We start from the raw sequence: 20,734 nt of genomic DNA on the forward strand, positions 1-20,734 counted from the left end.
AGCACAAAGAGAAATTCTGAGGACGATCTTAAAAAGAATCACATTAATTAAACATAAGCTCCTTTCTAGTCTAATTAGAAAATACAGCAGCATCAAGAAATATCACATTTCTACTGGCTCTTTAGAAACACCAGGGCTTTTATCTTCCAATATTCCTGCTGGTGGGGTTGGAGGATTCCCCCCCATTATTCCAGCACATTCCAGAATTACTTAAATAAATCATAAAATAAATGATGGCTCTGTAGTACATCTATGGTTATTTTAAAAGCTTCTATGAAAAAAATGAGAAGTCTTTTTAGAAGGTCTGCATCTCACTGTCTGTGAGGTATCTGAATTATTGCCTCATGAATAGTCAGGGCAGGAGAAGCCTCACAAATTGCCACACAAATTAGTGTAAGGGGATGTGAATATGTCTGTCACAGCTTCGCCTGATGAGGCTGAAATAGATAGCTGGATTTCATCCAGGGGTTTGTGGTGCCCGAGACGTTGGCCTTGGGATATCGCCCACTCCTGATGTCAGCGGGAATTGGGAGCAGTACCACGATCCGCAGCATCTCTCCCAGGCCAGCCGGCCTTCAGGGGGGCTGCAGCTGTGTCGGGGTGTCCCACCTGCCACAACACTGCAGAGTCCACGTGGGCACCATGAGGGGGAGAGGGCACCCCTTTCTCCTGCTTTCCTTCATGCCTCTCCACAGTCAGCTGAGAGAGGCTTTTCTTTTTTCTTTTTCCTTTTTTCCCCTTTCCACACCAGACAGGCTTGGACGTCACTGGTAATGGTGTACAGCCTCTTAACTCGCCTACCCAGGTCTACAAGGAAAGACCCAAAATAGGGCCCTGTGTCTGAATTCATGGCAACACCACACCTGTGTTGTGCTCCAAGATCAGGACAAGGACCAGGCTTGGCCCATCCCTCTCCACCATCCCCTTCCCCTCACGTCCCCCTCTGCGCAGAGGAAATCTCCGTGCACGTGGGTACCCCAAGGGATATATCTTCCCTCCCTTCCTTCCTTGAATATATGGAACCATCAAGCTCCCCATGCTCTCTTTGGAGGTACCACATCTCTTGCTTGTTCTCTGTTCCCCTGTTTTGTCTTCCTTTTATGTAAATCACTGCAACCTGCTAGAGTATTATTAAGCTGCTGAGTACATATAATTTTCATATGAAATGACAGCTAATGTCTCCAGTATCCACACAGCCCAGCCTGCTTTCAGGAGAGGCTTAATGTCTTTAAGCAAAGTCTGCTTCCCTTCCGTGTTTATCATCTTCTTAGCCACCTTGCAAGGGTATGAGACATTCTGCCTTCAGGTGTGGGTGAGAGAGATTACCGCACTGCTATAGATGTCTCTAAAAAAGAAAATTATCACCTGTTGCTCAAAACCACCTTTTTTTTTTTTTTTTCTAGCCAAGCAGAATTAGGACTTTTTCCTCTCATTATTCATTCTCTTCTGGTGTACAAACATCTTCTGGAGGGCAATCCTGGCATCCTCTGGAAAAAAAAATGTGAGAGAAATCCTGAACTTGGTGCTCTGGGCAGGATTTTGCAGATGAGGGAGGGCTCAACAGGCTGCCCAGCAAAGCCAGTGCAGCCACTTGTCCTGGAACTGGCCTGAAGAAAGGCAGTGCTCCCTACAGAGTAACTGTTTGGAGGTAAAGGTGGGGCTGGGAATTCACAGCCACAATGCAGCTCCTCAGAATTCTCTGGTTTGGCAGCCGTCGTCTGCAGGTTGGAGTTGCAGGAGGTCGAGAGGTGGGTGGCAGAAACGCTCCCCTGCTGCGGACAGAGCACCCACGTGCCTGGGTTAGTCTTGCCCAGGGTGACGGACTGAGATCTGAGGAAAGAAGGTCATAGGAAAAAAAAAAACCAAAAAAACCAACAATGTCCTTGGCAGCTGCGAGTAGATGGATATCTGAATGAGAAGAAGGCGGCAGTTTGGATATTGAGCTTTATATGTCTCTTGATGGCAGCAAGCCTGGCTGAGCAATGTAAGCGGATACTGCACTAAAAGGGAAGAGTGCTGCTAGGCTATGCAATGTGAATCCTATTAAATGCCAACAATAGCAAATTTTGTTTTGTCCTTTTAAACCCATATGTATATATACATATAAAATATATATATACCTTAATTGGATTTTTTAATCCCTACAGTAAGACTTTAGAATAGGTTTACACAGAAAGATGTCACGGACCCAGGTACTCTCCTCATCCTTCTCCTGCATCTCCCCCCCCGCTGTGACCCCTCTGGATGAGGCTGCAGAAGAGAGAGGTGAGCGCAAGTGGACAGGCTCATCCCACAGGCGTCGCTCAGCAGGCACCTCCTCCTCACCGAGTTGCTTGGAACCAACTTGGCCCCAAAATACTAAGCCCTGCAGTAACAGGCAATGGAGCACTATTTGGGGGTGTTGAAAAAGTTCCCACTTTACATAGGAGAGGGGCGGTCCATATATTTTAGCTACTAAGAATTGCAATGTTAAGTGCTTAGCAATTAAGGACATAAATCTCATTGATTTTCTGCCCAGACTTAAGTAACCAAGACATTTTGGGAACTTTTATCACAAGTCTCTGACTACAGCTTCAGTGTGTTTGTCTTTAAAATATGGCCTTGATTCCTGATGTTGTCTGAGAGAAGACATGTATTGTGTTGTTCCTCGCTCAATTTTCTGCATGCTGCATTGGCAGGACAGAAAAAAAATCCACTTTGCATATATGAATGAGAGGAAGAACAATAAAGGCCATGATTTTGTCACAGCTATTTCCATGACAAAACCAAAGACTTTTGAGAGGGTATTTTCTTAGTACAATGTCACCGTGGTTTGTCATGGAAATCACATCTTAGACAAAAATCAAAGCCCTGGCTTCGCAAATTTTCTGTGTTCCCCTCAGTCCATGATGCCTCTGACAACACTACAGCTTCACTAAGTGCACATAAAATGCAAGTCAAATATATTGTATGGGCATCTTAAATTTTTTACAAATAGGAATTGATGTGTAGTCATATTTTTAAAAACCATATTAAACGTATTTTTTACAAAGTAGTAGGACCATGAAATAGTTGGGAGGAAAACAACAATAAGAAGTCAAGAAAGACAGAATTAGCCCCTGGAAATCAGCACCTTGAACTGTGTTCGGTAAATAACGGGCCTGATTCTAATTTCCCGGGGAGCAGCCCTGGACCTGTGGCTTGGCTGTAGCAAACCCTGAGTTGTTGTACTGCACGGGAGGCCACACGAGGTTACAGACCTCCCCTGTCTGTAACACTGACAGCGTCTCTCAAAATCAGTCCACGTCTGAGTGAGGGGAAAACCCCGAGCTGATGGAGCTGTTGTGCGCTGCATTTGTCCAACAAGCCCTCAAGTTTTCAGCAGGACAGACTGACCTGCCAAGCAGCGACACCCTGAAGAACGCAGCGCACCCAACGGAGGAGAAATGGTGGGATGCTGTTCCCCGAATGATACAACCCTTTTCACATCAAGTACAGAAGCAAAATTATTTATTCTGAAACTGCAGCACTATGGTACAACACCTCCTCATGTATGTGGGTTACTTTTACTCAGCAAATAATTAGTGCATCCTCCTAGCACAGAGTTAAATAATTTAGTAGAAACATTTCCCTGCTTGGAAGAATCTGCCGGAGCTCCTGGTCCTCAGGTCTGGCTTAGGTGACCAGCAGCCCTCGTGATTCACATCAATCCTTCCCAAAGAACCGGGAGAACCTCTGTGGGCTGCCGACCCTGTCCCACAAGCACTGCTCAGCCGGCACCAGCTCCCGGATCCAGAACTGGTTTATTTAGCCAGTCTCACTACCAGGGTTTCTGGTTTCTCCCACTGGAGTGAGTTACCCTGAAATCACCCCAACACCAGCACAAAATATCCCTCTGGTGCCGGTTCTTCAGGTTAGGCAGAGGCAACTCCGAATCCCAAATGGAGCCAGGATGGGGAATGGAGTAAGGAACTAGCCCACTGTTACCTGAGGCCACTCCTGACCTGAATGGAAAACAAAACAAAAACACACCACCCTCCACCAAAATCAAATTATCATTTGAGCTACTTAGCAAGTTAACTAAATTTACCGTGACCTACATACCAGAAAGCGTTAGATATGTGGAAATACTTCTTTCTGTGGGAGTCAGGTCACTCAGTAAAATCTAGTTTAAAAATCCACGCACACTTTTCTGAAGCCTTCATCGGTCCTACAGCAGAGAACGGCCAATCTGAAGAAGCAGAGAGAAATTTTTAACCTTGACATCTATTAGGTCAGGCCTGCAATGATTTTAATCTCTTGTCAGGGTAGCAGACAATGCTGACAGATGAACTGATTAGCCTTGGTGCATATTGCAGTGCAGACACAGTAATTACAGCCTAGAAACAATAATTTAAACAGAAAATAATGCATTACATGCAGAAAGTTCATTGCCAGCTGCCTAGAGGCAGCACCTCCATGGCTACTACTCAGAAATAAACCACATCAGGCAGCACATTGGGCATTAAATCCTTCTAAAAGTACATCGGCTAAAGAGCAACCACTTATAAACAGCTGATATAGTCACAGAAGAGAACACAATTAAATGTATGTATTGAAAACAGTCTCCTAAAGAAAGACAGACAAAGATGCATCTATCTATCTGTCTGTCTGTCTGTCCATCTATCTATCTATCTATCTATCTATAAAACAGAAAGTCTATTTTATCTTTTTGCATCTAGTTATGTATACGTGCATATACAGGTTAAAACCAGACCCCTAAGAACAAATACCTTGCATGGTCTATAAAATGGTCTTTCCAAAACAGGGCGGAGGAAATGTCCTTCAGTCCAGCACAGAAGCTGACCAGCCGGACTTTTCCACATCTTTTAGCATCATTTTCTATCCCATATCAGCACCACTCAACTTTTACCCGCGGACTGCTGCAAAGCTGGTGTTTGGAAATAAGAGAGCTGAGTCACCACATAGTATTTGCTCTGCTGTTTTTAAACAGCAGTTGTGTATAAAAGCTCAGCTCAGATTAAGAAGATAAATACAATACAGAGCTTTAAAGATAAGTTAAATGGACAGTGAAAATTAGCCTTTAATCTACTCAGGAAGTCTTTGTGATTAAAGTCTAGCATTTTTTTCTGTACTAATGAAGGACTAGGCAAGATGGTGACTGAAGAACTGTCTGGGGAATAGTGTGTAAGCCGTGGTCGGTTCTGTTGTTGTTGCTTTTCTTTCTATATCATTTACGCAGATAAATTTTTATTTCTTTTCCATATCAGTGCAATCAGATTAAATATACAGACACTATCAAAAGATGTGTACATTGGCTTTCCACCTCCATCACAGCCAGTTTCCTTTTTCCAGCAGGCATCTGAGTGTGCTACCACGTACGTAAAACTTCTTTTGATGCATGTTTTATGCAAATAAGCCTTCGCTTCAGGGAGCAGCAGGCCACGGGCTGGCACATACATCAAACAGCATGCAAATCCTTCCCCACTGAAGACGTGGTTTACAGCGTGCCACCGGATTGTAAAAATGTAAAACATCTGTCAAATACTGTAGAGCTATGGCACGATGGCTGTTAAAAACGGCCATGCATTGCATTAACGGAGCACATGTTTTGCAAAGCCTTCTCTGAGATACCTATACCCTCAGCAGTATATTCAAAAGCCGTAAGAAACAGCAATTAGTCCTCCCAATGCTTTACATCAGAAAGTAGAGGAAATGGGCACAGATCTCAGTTTAAACCAAGTTAACCGGAGTTTAGTTTATTGACTGGATTTGCTGGCACTTGGTTTTAGCAGCAAGATAAAAATAATATTAAAAAGGCACTAGAGTTCACTGGAAGATTTTGGAAAGGCCAAGGGCAACCTGATTGGAACAACTGCATTGCACAGGGAGGTGTCGCTTCGGGTAGGGATGCCCTCAGCTAACCCAGTATTTTCTGAATGAGAAATGAAAACGAAACATTATGTCCCAAATGAAATCAAAGAGGCTTTGTGTGCTCACACCCTCTGAAAGTGTGGTTATAGGAAACAGACACCTAAAAATAATTTTGTCTGTTTTATTCAGTCCTGCCACACTTACCACTTCAGTATTTGAACTCTACCGTCCCACGGTTTAATAAGCAGCATGACTAACATCTGTCCCATAATTTATATACTCATCTTCTCCCTCAGGAAAGACTCATGTGCAGTGGAGACTGCTTTTATTTTGTATACACACGAAAAAATACCTAATTACACAAGCACGCACACGTCAATCTAAGTTTGTCAGCGAGGGCGAGATGAAAGCAAAAGTGCCTCATACCTAGGGCAGGGAGTGCTGAGGTTTGTGCTGTGGGAACGGGGCTAGAAGGGCCCCCAGAAGGTGCTGCCTCACCAGAGACACCTCGCCCTTCTCCTGGATAAAGCACGGTTGTGCTGGGAAGGTGTTTGCTCTCGCCAGGGCACTGCTGCGGCACGTTGTCTCCAGCAGCACAAATGACCGGATGCTCCTGGTGACCCGTGTGACCGCGTGGTTATGGAAATGTTGGAGTCTCTTACATAGGTTTTAGCTGTAGCTGCTACATACAGTGCCTGGTAATGTAAAGCCAAAGAATTTGACAAGTAATGATATATCAGGATTTCTTCAGTTTTAAAAAGTTTTCTCTATATTGCAGCACTGTATTTTACTGGGAACTTGTTTTTGTATTAGTGACAGAATCTCTGTGCAATACTGTTGTGCTGGAGTGACCTGCAGAAGAAGCCATTTCCTCAGTACAGGAAGAAATTGTGGTACTAATTAAATTTGAGCAAGTAGAGGCAGGAGAAAGGAATGTCTTTGTCTCTGTTTCTGGCAGTGAGAGAAACAGATTTACAAGGAGTTTTTTGGAACTTGGCCTCTTTGAATGGGGAAAATCCATAGCCATTCAGGACATACACTAATGTAGCAGCGGTGCTATGCAAGAAAAGATCCACTTTAGTTATTTCCATAACACAGGCTGGATGCCCTTTCGTTGGCTGTGTCCTATGACTGAGGACAGGAATGCTCTTGGCCATTTTTCTAGAGGTGTGTGCTCTCTGTGAAGATGTATTTGTATTTTTTTATCTTGGATGGGAAATCCAGCAGTGGAAAAGTTGCTAATCCAGAGAGCTCAGCAGGTTTGGGCAGGAGGCGTCAGGCAGCATTACAGCAAGAATAAGTGACAACTGCCATAAGAAACTACATCTGCCCCATCCCATTTCCAGGAGCTGAGATGAAAGGATGCAAGCCACCAGCACCCAGCAGGACTGTGTCTGACTTTCAGCCTCTTTCTAAGTACCTGCCTGAATTTTGATACTGTTTTCCCTGTTCAGATCCTATACGAGCCCAGACAATGCTTACACAGATGGGACGTATGGCAGTGTGCTTTCTCTCCTGTGACGGTTGCTGTTTTGTCAGCCAGGAAACTGAGGCATTTAGAAGTTAAATGATGTATTTAATGAGGTGCAGCAGGGCTTGGAAAACACCCCATTCCTGCTCCATCCTAGGCTGTGTTGAGTTCAGCAGGCTGCCTTTGCACTTACAGCAGATCAATGGCAAGGTTTAATAAAAGCTTCCGGATCCTATGCATTTTTCCATGAAACAAGAAGGGGCCATCAGGCTAGAGAAGGCGAGCCTGCGGGAGGAGAGCATCCCTCTGCGGTTAAGGAGCAGGTCTCTTAGTGTTGCCAAGCATTTTAGTTGATAAGTGCCTTAAGAAAGTTACAGAGCCACGTCTTATACTGCCTAAAGCTTCACCGGTGAGAGCAGACCAGGTGTTACGGCCACGGGCATGACCTCCAGCCGCTGTAAGGGGACTGTAGCCCTGGACTGGATTCCTCTGGGCTGCACTGTCCTGGTCAAGGTGAAACCGCCCAAACAGAGACCAGCTCTGGGTGCTGTTGGGCACCCTCCATGAAGAGAGCAGCTCTGGCTGCAAGGTTCCAGGCCACGGGCTTTCTGCTGCTGCCTCGCTGGTAGCTCCCCAGCGCCCGGACAAGGACCTGCTTCCCACCAGGCTGCTGCACCGCGTGGTCGGCACGCAAGGGAGAGCGGAGCAAGATGAGCAGGGCAGCTGGAGCGGGAGTATTCACAGATCTGCCTGTATTTATGTTTCCTGCTTTTTCCAAGAAGGACAGCACAAAACAACAGCATCATAAATGCTGTGTTTCATCCGATTTTCAACCTGGGAGTGTGAAATGTGCCTTAACTGCTACCATGGAAAACACCTTCCATTTCAAGCCAGCATCTTTGAGGATTTCCTGGGAGTTGCAGGTGGCACTCTGCCATATATAGGGATTTAAACACAAGTAAGAACAGGTCTCAGTGGTAAATGAGGAGCATGGATCCTTATGAAAATATGTTGCTTGCAGGCATGTCACGGACTGATGGTGACATCAGTCTCAAAGGTGGTGCTGGCCTTCTGCCATCGCCCAGCACAATTAAAGGCCAGCTTGGCAAGCAGCAGGGACATTGTGTGGAGCTGTTTGTACAGCAAGCATGGTGCTGCAGATTGGGAAAATGAAATCCAGTACCACCTCGATCCATTTCCTTACGCTTCCTGCACTGAGGGCAGGACTAGGCCCGGGGTTAAAACGAAAAGGCCAATTGCGTTTAATGTCACATTTAGCTCTGTGGGTGGCACCAAGTTTTGGTCTGTGCCTGCTTGTCTGAGCCCAGAAGCTGTGCATATATTCTTTTGCAATGAGAACCAGTCCAGCAAAGCAGCTGGGACGGCGTTATATTGCGGTGCTGAAAGAGACCCAAGCACCTGCAGAGCACTCCTTCTTCTCAGTCCCATCCTCACTCAGCTCACCGGGGCCTGGCATGGAAAAAGAGGATTCATGTAGTACCTCTTGTCTGCTGAACGCTGTGAAACCACTCCAGCGTCGACTGTCTGGGCGCTGGGTTCCTCTAGAGGGAAATGGTGCCAAAACCATTCTTGGAAATCTAGTGCTGTTCTAGGAAATGAGGAATGTTTGCTGTAGCAATTATCAAAGCATCAAATTATTCCTTCACACATTCTCAATAAGGTCAGGTTTCAAAGTTGGGGCACAACTTTAATTTCACAAGACAAAGCTTTCTAAACAATCCTGATATGTTTGTGACCCAGCAGCTATGCCATTGCGACCATATTCTCCTTTAGCATGAACAACAGGAAGCCTGCATTCTGCCTTGAAGGATGAGAAGGGCAGAAAGGTCATGGTTTTAGAGCCCTCTTCATTATGAATTCTAATTTTGCTCAGTTTATTAATAATTGATTTTTCCCCAGTCCTCTCAAATGTTACCCTCATGTTTCTTCATAATTCTTCATTGAAATTTCAAACATTCAAATTATAGATAGAAACAAAGCCAGACACGGAGTATTACAAATTGCCTCTTCCCCTCCTCGTGTGATTCAGTAACTTTGGCCAACTGTACTGCTTGGGCTCTAGAAGTACTGGTAATTCTGTAATTTCTTCACAGAAGTAGGTTTCCCTTTCTTCCCTGATCTTGGGCCCCAATTCTCCATTCCGTATGTACCTAAAGCACCTGAGGGATTTAGCAAGGAAAAGGATACGGGATCAGGCCCTGGCAGTTTGCAGAGGATAAAGAAATCTGCTCCCGCTGGGGCCCCAGCTGGCAGCATTTACAGCAGATCTCTGGCTCTCGCAGCAGATCGATCGCTGTACCAGAGCCCAGAAACAGAACCCGCTCCCTGCGCACGACGAGACGCAGTGCGAGGGCAGAACAAAAAGCTGCCCGGGCATTTCATGGTGCCTTTGAGATTTGCATCCAGACTTCTCATCAAAGGCATCGTACTCCATTTTACATTACATTTGAAAAGAAGAACGCATATATAAGCTTTGCTAAGTGTCCAGATAAAAAAAACTTAACCGTCCTATGTGTGGGTGCATCTGAAGCCTGTAGCTTAACTGCCATTACGTGATAAAGATGAGCAGCATGGGCAATATGGTGGTGGAGTACTAACTTTGCCTTCACAGGCTGTGCAGATAGCTGATGAAGCTAAGGGCCTGGCAGATACCTTTATCTGCAGCCATTCTTCCTCCCAGATGCCTTCCTCTGTCCATCCATGGGTGCCTCCATCTCTCACATGCTGGCATAAGATCCACAACATTCGTCCTAAGCAGCTTCTTATTTGCAGCCAAAGTTTCAGCTGTTGCTCTAGTTCTAGGAGAAGCTGCATCAGCACCCTAAATCCTGGGTGCTACCCTTTATGCTAACCTAGGGCAAGGAGGTACCCAATATTAACTGTCATCGTGCCTTCACACCAGTAACGCAAAGCCCCAGCGTGAAGGCCAGGCCTGTAATTTTCAGAGTCCACATTTAGCAGTAGGATTTTATTTAAACTTTGCCTTAATTCTATCATAAGCCCAGGCCAGAAACTCAGGTTTACACACAGTCAAAATAAAATGCGCATCCACACCTCATTCTTTACCAGAACACAAATGTTTCAGATCCAGACCAAGACCCTGGCTTGTGCCAGACATTTTTACTGATTTTAAAACTTTGCCAAACAAATATATTGCAAGGCTTGACCCTCCTGGCAACTTCTGAAGCCATTTAGATCTATGTAAAAAGCCCACAGGTGAAATTCTTTGCAGAAATCACTCTCCTATCTCCACTGAGAATCACCGAAGTGACTCAGGTGGAGAGTCCAGCCCAGATACATCGACTCGGTACCATTTTTGTGCTCCCTGCGCACGGGGGAAATGAAGGCGCAGAGACCGGGGCGCTGCCAGCCACGTCTGCAAGAACCCCCTTGGAATTGTCCAAGGGTCTCTTCCCTTCCACTCCATTTCAAACTGTACCCAGAGGTACGATTCTTCCCCTGATTTTCATCCTATTTAAAACGTTAGATTTTGGTGAGAGGTATTTTAGAGTCAGAAACTTTTCTGACTTGTAAGGCTTTTTGTTCAAGGCACTGTCTTCTAGGCTGTTCACTGTCTAGCAACCTTGCATTATTTCAGCCACGTTATATTAAAGATAACGATAAAAATAAAGATACTGATAAAGATACATGATAATACAGTGTGACAACAATATTTTTTCTATGGTTGGGCCATTAGCCCAATAAATATTTGGTGCCTTCGGGATGGAAGGTGTTCTGTCAGGGACACAATTTTCCTTTTTTTTATAGTAAAAAGGGTGATGAATTTTAACTTCCACTTAAAAAAAATGGTTCAAACTGTTCTTGCAGTCAAGGAAAGTCAAGAAAATGCTTTGAAGAGCAATATTGGTTCTAAACCTCTTAAGCAGTGGTAAATAGCAATCCTGGTTTTGCAATCGGCTTTTCTGAGTAAGGGTTTTCATGGGCACCCACTCATACTGATCCTGTTACAGCACTGTGGTTTCAAAGCAAGAGAAATAGGGCAGAATTACAGGAGAAAATACCATTAATAACAAAAATGCTTTGATTTTTGTTAACACTTGCTAAGAGTCAATCCACTATCAGTTTCCTGATGCAAACAGAAGGGATTTCTTAAATATTAAGATGTCACAGAGGCTCAATGCACTGAGAATATCAAACCCATAAATTAGCATCATATCAGAAATAATACATCTAGCTATCATGGGAGCTTTCCCCTGTGAACCAGTGAGAGGAGAGTGCTTAGTCCCACGGAGGTTAACATCTGGGAAAGCATTCAACTTACAGAATCCAGAAATGACTGGCAGCCCACATTAAATATTTTGTCTTGAATCAATTGAGAGCGGTGTGGGGGATTCCACAAGGGATATTATCCTGTTTGGCCTTAAGCCACTCACTGGAAAATATGCATATTGGAGGTGAAATTGAATTGCATATATTTGTCTTCTAAATATTCACCATATGCTCTCATAAAAGAAAGTGCCAGCCCCGTCTATAAAATGAATTGTTTATTGTGTAGCTGTTTTCTTTAGGCTTTGCTTCAAATCCTTAGTACACAACATGAGATCTGTAAACATTTGAGTCATATATGAGATGTTAAATGAGTTTATTCCAAATTTTAAGAAAGGAAGCCTTGACAGCCTGAATGTTTACACGTCGATTGCTCTGCTTTATGTAATTACAATCACACTCCAGTCCCTCAGCACATTCAGCTTATCTCCTAAAACAATTTGTGCTGTCTCAACTATCATGGAAAAGGCAGGTACCATCCCAGAAGGGACCTCATCTCAGTCATCATTAATAAACTTGTAACACAGAAAAGTAACACAACCCATTCTCTAGTTAATAAAATCTTGTGTGGTCTACAGAAAGCTGGAGGAAAAAACAGCTGAGAATTAGAGCTGTATAGAATATATGTACAACTGTGATCTAGTAAAATAATGGGAGCGGTTTAGTAGCTCCATCTGGATTGAGTAGTAACACAAGAAAACAACTGTAAAGACCTTGACACCTTGGCTATACAAAGCTCAAAGATGCTGTAGAGCCTCTGGGTGAGAGATGTCAAAGCAGGCAGGAAGAACTACTGGGGCTTGGATTATGTCTAACACCGATTTCACTTGTAACCTGGTCTCTGGGTCTTGTTAAATGAAGTTTTGCTTTGTTTGCACAGGAAGTCTGGTGTGAGGGGAGAGAGGAATGAGACAGAAACTCAGCAGACTTAACACTGCCATGCCTCCCCGAAGCAGCCACCCAGAGTGCTGCAGTATGTCCAGGCAGAAGTGGGGAACTGGCATCCCAGGACATGGACAAGGATGACAGAGGGTGGACAGAAAAGGAGCGGGGGGGCTTGTGAAGCCAGGTAAGAGGTATTCATGTGAACAACCAAGTACTACAGCAATTCTTGCACATAACAGCTGGTAGAGAAACTTCACAGCTCTGCACAAAATCCCAGAATGCCAAAGTTCTCCCTTCTGGAGCACTGCTAAAAGGCACCTATTAAGACTAGTGAGACACTGAATCCAAAATATAAGCTCTGGTGAAAATGAAAGGCAAATTTGTCCATTAGATGCCAAACCAGCGGGTATGACCTCTGCGATCTCCAAGCCTTCTTAATGTGAAGTGGTTTGGCACTCTCTGAAGAGAGCCCTCACTGGACCCTGAGGATGGCTTCTTGCACATTTTAAGACATGCCTCTGGTAAAGCATGGGCAAGAGCCATGGCTGGGGGAAAGAAAGTCTGTTCCTTCCCTACCACTTCCTGCCTTAAGTATAAGTTACAAAGACTAAGACCTCACAAGTCCCTCCACATGAGCTCAGTGTAGGGATGCTTCCACACTTTGTGGGGAACCTTTCTTTTACAGGACTTGTAGCCAGCCTCTCAGCCGCGTCTACTTCTCAGATCAAACACCTGATAGAAATATGTTGTACCTTGAGGTTGGCAATTTTCACTGTTGTGGTGCTGGATGTCTTGTATTCCATGACTCCAGGTACTGTTCTTGGGATGCATTTCTCCTCCAAGACCAAATAAGAGTTCACAAATGGAGGAAAGGTGTTTTTAAATAAAGGATGGTTTTTACCCTTTAGAGAGACATTTTGCTTTCTTGCATGATTGCTCATTCTGCAACCTATTTGCTGATATTCTTCTTCTCTTATTCACAACATCACTGAGAAAATTCCCTGAAAAACAGCATGAGGTTCACTAAAAAATACTTACCTACATTGCTGCTGCTTTCTTTAGCAGAGCTCAAGAGTTTCAGGGCATCACAAATTCCTATTTTTTCTTTCCAGTACTGTATTTTTAGATTCCCATGATGAATGCACGCAACTCCACCAGGAATCACGCTTTCTCCTTCCCATAATGTGTTTGTTATATGAACTCCGAGTGGCCTGAGGCCACATAGCTTGCAAGCAATGAAGGTGAAGTTCCTTATTCCAACACTGAAAAAGAATCACAACCTTTTTTTGGTGTTTTATTGAAGAATAAATGTTGCTATAGTACCCACCTTAAATATAGTTTTGTTCTTTCTCTGACATAAAAGTTATTGTTGATCTCACTTTATATGGATAGGATCTACATATTAGCTTTTGGCAAATTTTTGCTTTAATATGTTTTAGTCAGTACTCTCTTAAGGAACTAGCTTCCGAGAGCTTACGTCTTTATAATAGTTAAAAAAACCCAACCAACAGCTTTGATTGCAGGATAACATTTTCAATAGAAATGAGATTATTTACATTGAGACAACTTCGATCTAGCATTCTATCTGCCATTTTCTAGGGAAAATGTGTCCTAATAGTGGAGACATTAGATCTCTTCATTGGTGTTCACATCATATAGAGAATTCATAACTCACCAAAAACATAAAAGCAAAGACCTGAAATTAAAAGAACTATATTCATATGGCCTATATACATTTCAAATTATATAATTCAAGGCTTTTTAAGTACAAGAGAAAAAGAAGTCCCAGCTCACCAGGCAGATATCAACTCTGTGCAGCTCTTAATTAACCATGTCTGGACCCTTGCCTTGCAGTTCAGGATTTTAGAGCTGTTCAGGAGCATTTTTGTTTTGATTACTTGATTACACCTGCACTGTCCACTGAGATTTTCCTGTAAAGTCTTTCCCAGAATATTTTTTTAATGGCTTCCTCCTTGCAGCTAGCACAGAAGAAGCTGGTGCTTTTTATGGAGTTTAGTAGGACCTTCCTAAGCTCCTTTTTTCAACAGACAGGCAGCTAGAACCAAGGAAAATGATGCCATACTTCCAGAAGACATAAGCATGTGGTATACATGTGGAAGATAGATATATCTAGTATGTCTGCAAATTCCTCTTCTAAAGAAGTCTGCTCGCTCTGCCATGCTCTCTTCTGGCCCAGGAATCTGCACGAGGAAACCTGCCACTGCCTGATTTTCACTTCAGGTCTCTCTCTTCCGATTCTCTTTTCAAGACTGATCACAAAGAATAAGATGCTGCATTCCCTATGGTGCAATTATCAAAGGCTCTGATACAGTAAGTACTTACTGATCATCTGAGATCTTTTTTGTTTTTGTTGCACGGCTATGAGAACGAGTGGAGAAAACAATAAAAACACAAGAGTTACATGAGTATCAAAGTGCCCCATGAAAACAACTAGGAAAACAAATTCTCCAGAATGAAGACTCATTTAGCAAAAAGAAATATCAAAATCTTGGGCAGAAAGCTAAGCAGCAGCAGTCAAGTAAATTTATGAAGCTGCTGCACGGACTTCAAGGCATTCTCTTTTTCCAAGCCTTAGCCTGTGTGTTAAGCAGAAGTTTGTCTCCAAAAGGTGCTATGCCGGGTCACTTGTTTTCCCAAGTTAGTCATCACTGCTGAGGCCCAAAATAATGCTAAATCAGTGAGATATTTGCAGAGATGTTGACACCCAGTGACAGCCACAAAAAACAAACGGGTCTTCTGGAAATCATCTCAGCTCACCACCTCCATCATTAGCTGCTTATCAAAACTGAGCTGAATATTCGACATTGTTGAAAAACAAACAGATCCTGTAAGCTGTCTCAAAGACTGTGTGATAAAAATTGCTCTAAAATAGTTGCAATGATAAAATCCATCCTCAGATGGGTAAGCCATTCATTTTTTAGCCATTGAAACAATTGTGAAGCTGTTTCTATTTTGGATACAGGTTAGGAAGCTCTGAACTTCTGGAGCTGCAAGGGGAATAAGAAATTATTCATTGTTCAAAATGGGGTTAGGAGAGCTTATAGCCATCATGCCAGATAGAGCTCATCTCCTGAGAAAAGCATTGGTAACTGGATGATGCAGAAGTCCTGAGAATTTCAAGTCCCTAACTTGGGAAACTGATGGAAAGCAATGGAGGAAGGATGAGTCCAACCCTAGGAGGAGGTACCTTGATGAGTTGTGAGGAGCTGAAAAAATGTTTACTTGATCTTATTTCCTGCAGAATGAGGACAGGTAGTCTTTATGATTTGACCAGGAATGCAAGAACGATTCAACATGTCAAATTTCTCTCATGCAAGATTGGAAGTGAAATCTCTGGAACAGGGCAAAGGAACGATGAGGCAAGAACTGCCTCACACAGAGCAAAGAGATCACCTCAAAAGACTAGCAAATTTGTGCGCAGCTATATTTATTTTCAATTAAACCTCATTTTGGGTTCCCTCCATTTTACTTTGTTGAAAAAAGAAGAAAAAAATCCCCAGCTCTGTAACAGACCAGGTGCCTGCTCATTTCTGGAAGCATCCCAGGAGGTGAACATTTTGTGGTGAAATGTTCTCGGCAATAGTGCTGCCTGTGTAACAGAAGGTGCATGGGGACTGCTCTAGCAAATTATTCATGGACAATAAATAATGTATAATGGAAGTGCACCTCTCTGCAATGTACATAACATTTCTATTCCAGAAGGCATTTTTATTTTTGTTTGGGTTAGTTTTTTCTCAACAGTAGCTCTAAGGGTAAGCATGACCTTGCATAAGCCTGGGTGGGTTTTCACAGATCATGCAACCATTCTCCCTTCTACTACATGAGCTAAAAGAAAATAATTTTTCTTCCTGATCCTGTTTTTATTAGGATTTATTATTAAGTTCATATATAACCAGGCTAATTTGTTAGCTTTATATCTACATACATTTTCCTGGGGGTAATATTGTCTCCAAACCATCTTATGCTGTTGGCTTTTGCGGTAGTAGTAGTGTTTACAATGTCAGTTATAGAGCAGGTTCTCTAGCAGTAAGTACTGCATCAGCCTCCTGTAAAATACACTCTCCATCCTTGGGAGCTTGTAAACTAGGTTATGATAAGTTGCAGCTGGCTGATGAGGTAACAAGCGAGCAAGATATCATGTCCTAATTAAAGGAGTTGGCTTGCTTTCCACTTGGCTACTGTAGTAAAGGGAGTTACTTGGAAAGCTGTTTGTCTTCCTACCTCATGTCTGAATAATGTTTATTAATCATCACTGATTTCTCCGTGTACTTCTCCCCTGTGAGAAACAGGGGAGGATCTTTCTCTTTCCCTTTTACCATGTGGTTTGCAGCCTGGATGACTCAGGGTAAGCTGTGCTATTTCTTCTCCTTTCATTTCAGGTGATGTGTTGACCATGCTCTGGACTGGTCTGCGGAACAGCCCAACCTTCCCCATTAACTAACTAGCAACAAGCCAGACTAAACTAATGGGTACTTTTGCCTAAGATTCCCAAGAGCTATTTCACTCTTAGGATCTCTTGGGCAAAAGCAGTTGGGAAATGTGGTAATGTAGTTCATACTCTCTTTCAGAGGGACAAGCAAACTTACTTTGAAGACATAACTGTCCTGTAAAGATTTATTTCCAAGAGAAAGTCTCTGGGGTAGTTCCAATCCAATTTCCCATTTATTTCAGGCTCTTCTAAAATACATCCATTTCAAAGTCAGGATTTATTTTCCTTTTCATTTAGTACATCTAGGTAAAGAAGTGGGAGGGGAAAAGTTAAACAATTTTTTTTTTATTTAACTTTTTGAGTATCTTCTTTTCTACAAGAATCTTGATATCCTGTAACTCTTGGCACAAATACTTGAACATTGTCTGACTACTCTCTGGAATTAAAATGGTAACCATTAACACAGCAGATTTATAATTATGAATTCTAAGCTACACTTAATCCAAAATTCACAGATGCCAGTGATTCACCTAGTGAAGATGTAGCCGCAATAATATATGAGCAATAGAACTGAACAAACACAGTACGTAACATCTTTGTTGGCGACATGGACAGTGGGATCGAGTGCACCCTCAGCAAGTTTGCTGACGACACCAAGCTGTGGTACTCCTCTTCAAATGCATATAAAGCTATATAGCTCCTCCTCTGTTAGTTCTCTCCGGTAGTTTAGCAGCTGGCAAAACTACATTCACAGTCTTCAGAAATAACTTTATCTAAGACTGTGTTATAGCAATCTGTCCAGAAGATGGCCAAAGCAAGAATTATGATAAAGATCCAATTTGGTCAAGCATAGATATCACTAAGAACAATTTAGTTTCCACCTTATGTCTAAGCATTCACCAAGGACAGATATTCCAGCAAAACTTCTAAACTACAATAGACAGTAAGCAAGTTTATTTAGTGCAAGGAGCTGAGAAAATGTCCGTACTTCCCTGCTTCCTACTCTTAGCCGAGTCTCACTTTCATGTTAGCCCTTGTCTCAGTTGGCCCAAGTTCATTCCTACTCTATGTGTGGATGAAAAGAAGACCAAAAGGTAAATGCTGCCTCAGTAGCTCATCAAAATGTTGGTTCACTGAACAGAAATAATGAAGAGGCTAAAGGTGAGGATACTCCACACACAGATATTAAGATTAGACAGTCCTTGGCCTCATCCTATCTTCCCACTCTCTGCGTAGAAGAAAGCCCTTGGCATGGTAGAAATGAAATCTCCTGCCTCATTCTCCCAATTAGATTTTTCTCTTCTCTTGGACTCATTGTTGTGGTTTCAAATTCTGGCTGTACCTTCAGGCTCTAGCATCACACCTACTCATTAAAAAGAGCAGTCATCTTAAAATCATCTGCAGATGTAAAGACTATGACTAAATAACCTCTCATTTAGTTTAGCATTCCCATCTTTCGAGTGACTTGGCAGCGCTATAAGGAACTGCTGCTGTAAGCCCTCGATCAAACACTCTAAAAATACTCATATGCCTCAGTATTGTTCATTTTGTCCTTCCTGGTTTGTTCCATGTAGAGCTGTCATAACACCACCACTATACCAAACTTACCTGGAAGATTTAACATACTGCATGACAAACAAGCAGCAACCAGCAAAAAACGTGAAACTGGGAAGCCTTTTCTCACAATAGTGAGCAGCTATTCAACAGCTGAAATCACTGGGATGATTCATGCAAGTCAGTCACTGCTCAGCGATGCCAGTAAAGATCTCACAATTTCATCAGATCCCATAGAGACCACTGCTTTATAGAAGACTTCCAACCCCTGGTGCATGAGATCTGGGATGCTGTTAGAGAGCTGATGTATGTGCTGCAGAGAGAATGGCTGGTCACAGATAGATAAACCGTCCTATCCGATGTGACAAAATCCATGCTCCCAAGTACTCTTCAGCAATTGCCAGATGTTGCCATTTCTCTCTTCAGAAGATGAAAAGGAAGACATGTAAATTGTAGATGATAAGAGGATGTGACTATGACCCTTGGGCCTGACAGTTGATATTAGGCTGTTCCCGTGCCTCTGCTCTCCCCAGTACATTGCTTTCCACAGGGCTGAATGACACATCCTCTTAGTTTTCACACTCACATAGGAAATTCAACTTGGCATGCAATTTACAGAGAAGTAAGGTACTAGTACAAGAATGAGCTTGTACCTGTATTGGGATTTTAAATCTTTTTTTTTTTTTTCCCCAGATACCATTGAGTTTTGCAGCAGTTAGGAGTACAGACCAATCTGTCAAACATTAGGGGGATTAGAATACTAGCAGGACATGGCTTCCCATCACAGTCTTCATCATATGCTCAGCCAGGTTAATGATACAGAAACAAATCATTCCCCTTATGGGAGACAGGGAACATGCAAAAACTGTGATTAAGTCTTGACTGATAGGCGTTTCTCTGCCCTTACACTATTTGCACATGCACAACCAACTGTAAATTTATTTTATGTCCATCTTTGGGATCAAGCATGATATACAGCAGCAGAAAAACAAGCCATGAGTTTCCTGGAGTTCTTCCTGTTGCACTGACAGTTGTTGATTTGAGAGCTGAATCATTAGGTTCATGAATCTCAACTATTTGAATGCTGATTCTCCTCAAGATAGGCAGTTGGGAATATACAAGGGTCTGTTTCCTCCTAAAATGTGATGGCTGAAGAACGGCTTCATTTCTCATTCTTACAGCTATGTTGGTCCTCTACTTTGTAGCACCTAGGGTAAAATACATTAAAGAAGATTCATCTGAATTTCACTGAAAGTACTTCTTGTTCTCTTTGGCATAAAGAGGTGGGGCCATCAGACCACAGTAAGGATGCTACCCTGCCCTTGAGGACTCTCAGCAGGGTAAGGGGAAGCACCTCATCTGCCTTCCCCTGACTAAGCTTTACCTGTTTTTACGAAGTAATTAACACTTCCATCATGTGTCCTACCTAAAAGTTTAGCATGTACTACTAACATCAGTTAATATCCCTATAATTCAAGAAATAATAAATGTTGGTTTATTGGAGTTTAAGATGCTAAATTCATACTGAAATTGCTTTTATGCACTTTGCATATTGGCCATAGCCAAGGGTATTTGTATGAAATATGTATTTCTATATAAATATAGAAATTCATTCTAAAAGATGAAGTCTATTTCTCCTGGAAGGTCTGACAGAATATTGGAAATCCTGGATATCATTTTAAATCCTGCAGCAAACTCTGATCGAAGGAGTGTTCTTCCTGAACATTTCCTTGCTCCTTTCCATCCCATTTAATCTGTCCTCATAATTCCTTAGAAAAAAAAAGACCCTAAAACTAAAAGCCCATCATTTCATTTCTAAAATGAAATGCATCAACATAATGATACTACTGTGGTTGCTCTATCCAGTGCTTCTCATTGCCTGAGTGCTAGGTGATCTTATTTGCTATTTGTGAGCCAGCAAACCCTCTTAGGAAGCTATGATGTATGCAAATCCCTTTAGTATACAGCATTCTTTTTAAAATTTTTTTTAATCTCTGTTTTACAAAGGAAATCAGTGTATGTTATGTATGGAAAATGTCTCTATATGCCACTCCCTTTATAGAAAGGGACAAACTGGAATTGCAAGAGAACTTGACTACATTTGCATTTTAAAGCAAACTTTGGATTTAACTTCTGGAGTTTCCTTTTTTCTTTTGCGTAACAGACATGTGAAGCACGCTGGCCTCCCGTCATTCAGTTACAATACTATATCA

This window comes from Grus americana, chromosome 2 (genome assembly GCF_028858705.1).
Source record: "Grus americana isolate bGruAme1 chromosome 2, bGruAme1.mat, whole genome shotgun sequence".
Lineage (NCBI taxonomy): Eukaryota > Metazoa > Chordata > Aves > Gruiformes > Gruidae > Grus > Grus americana.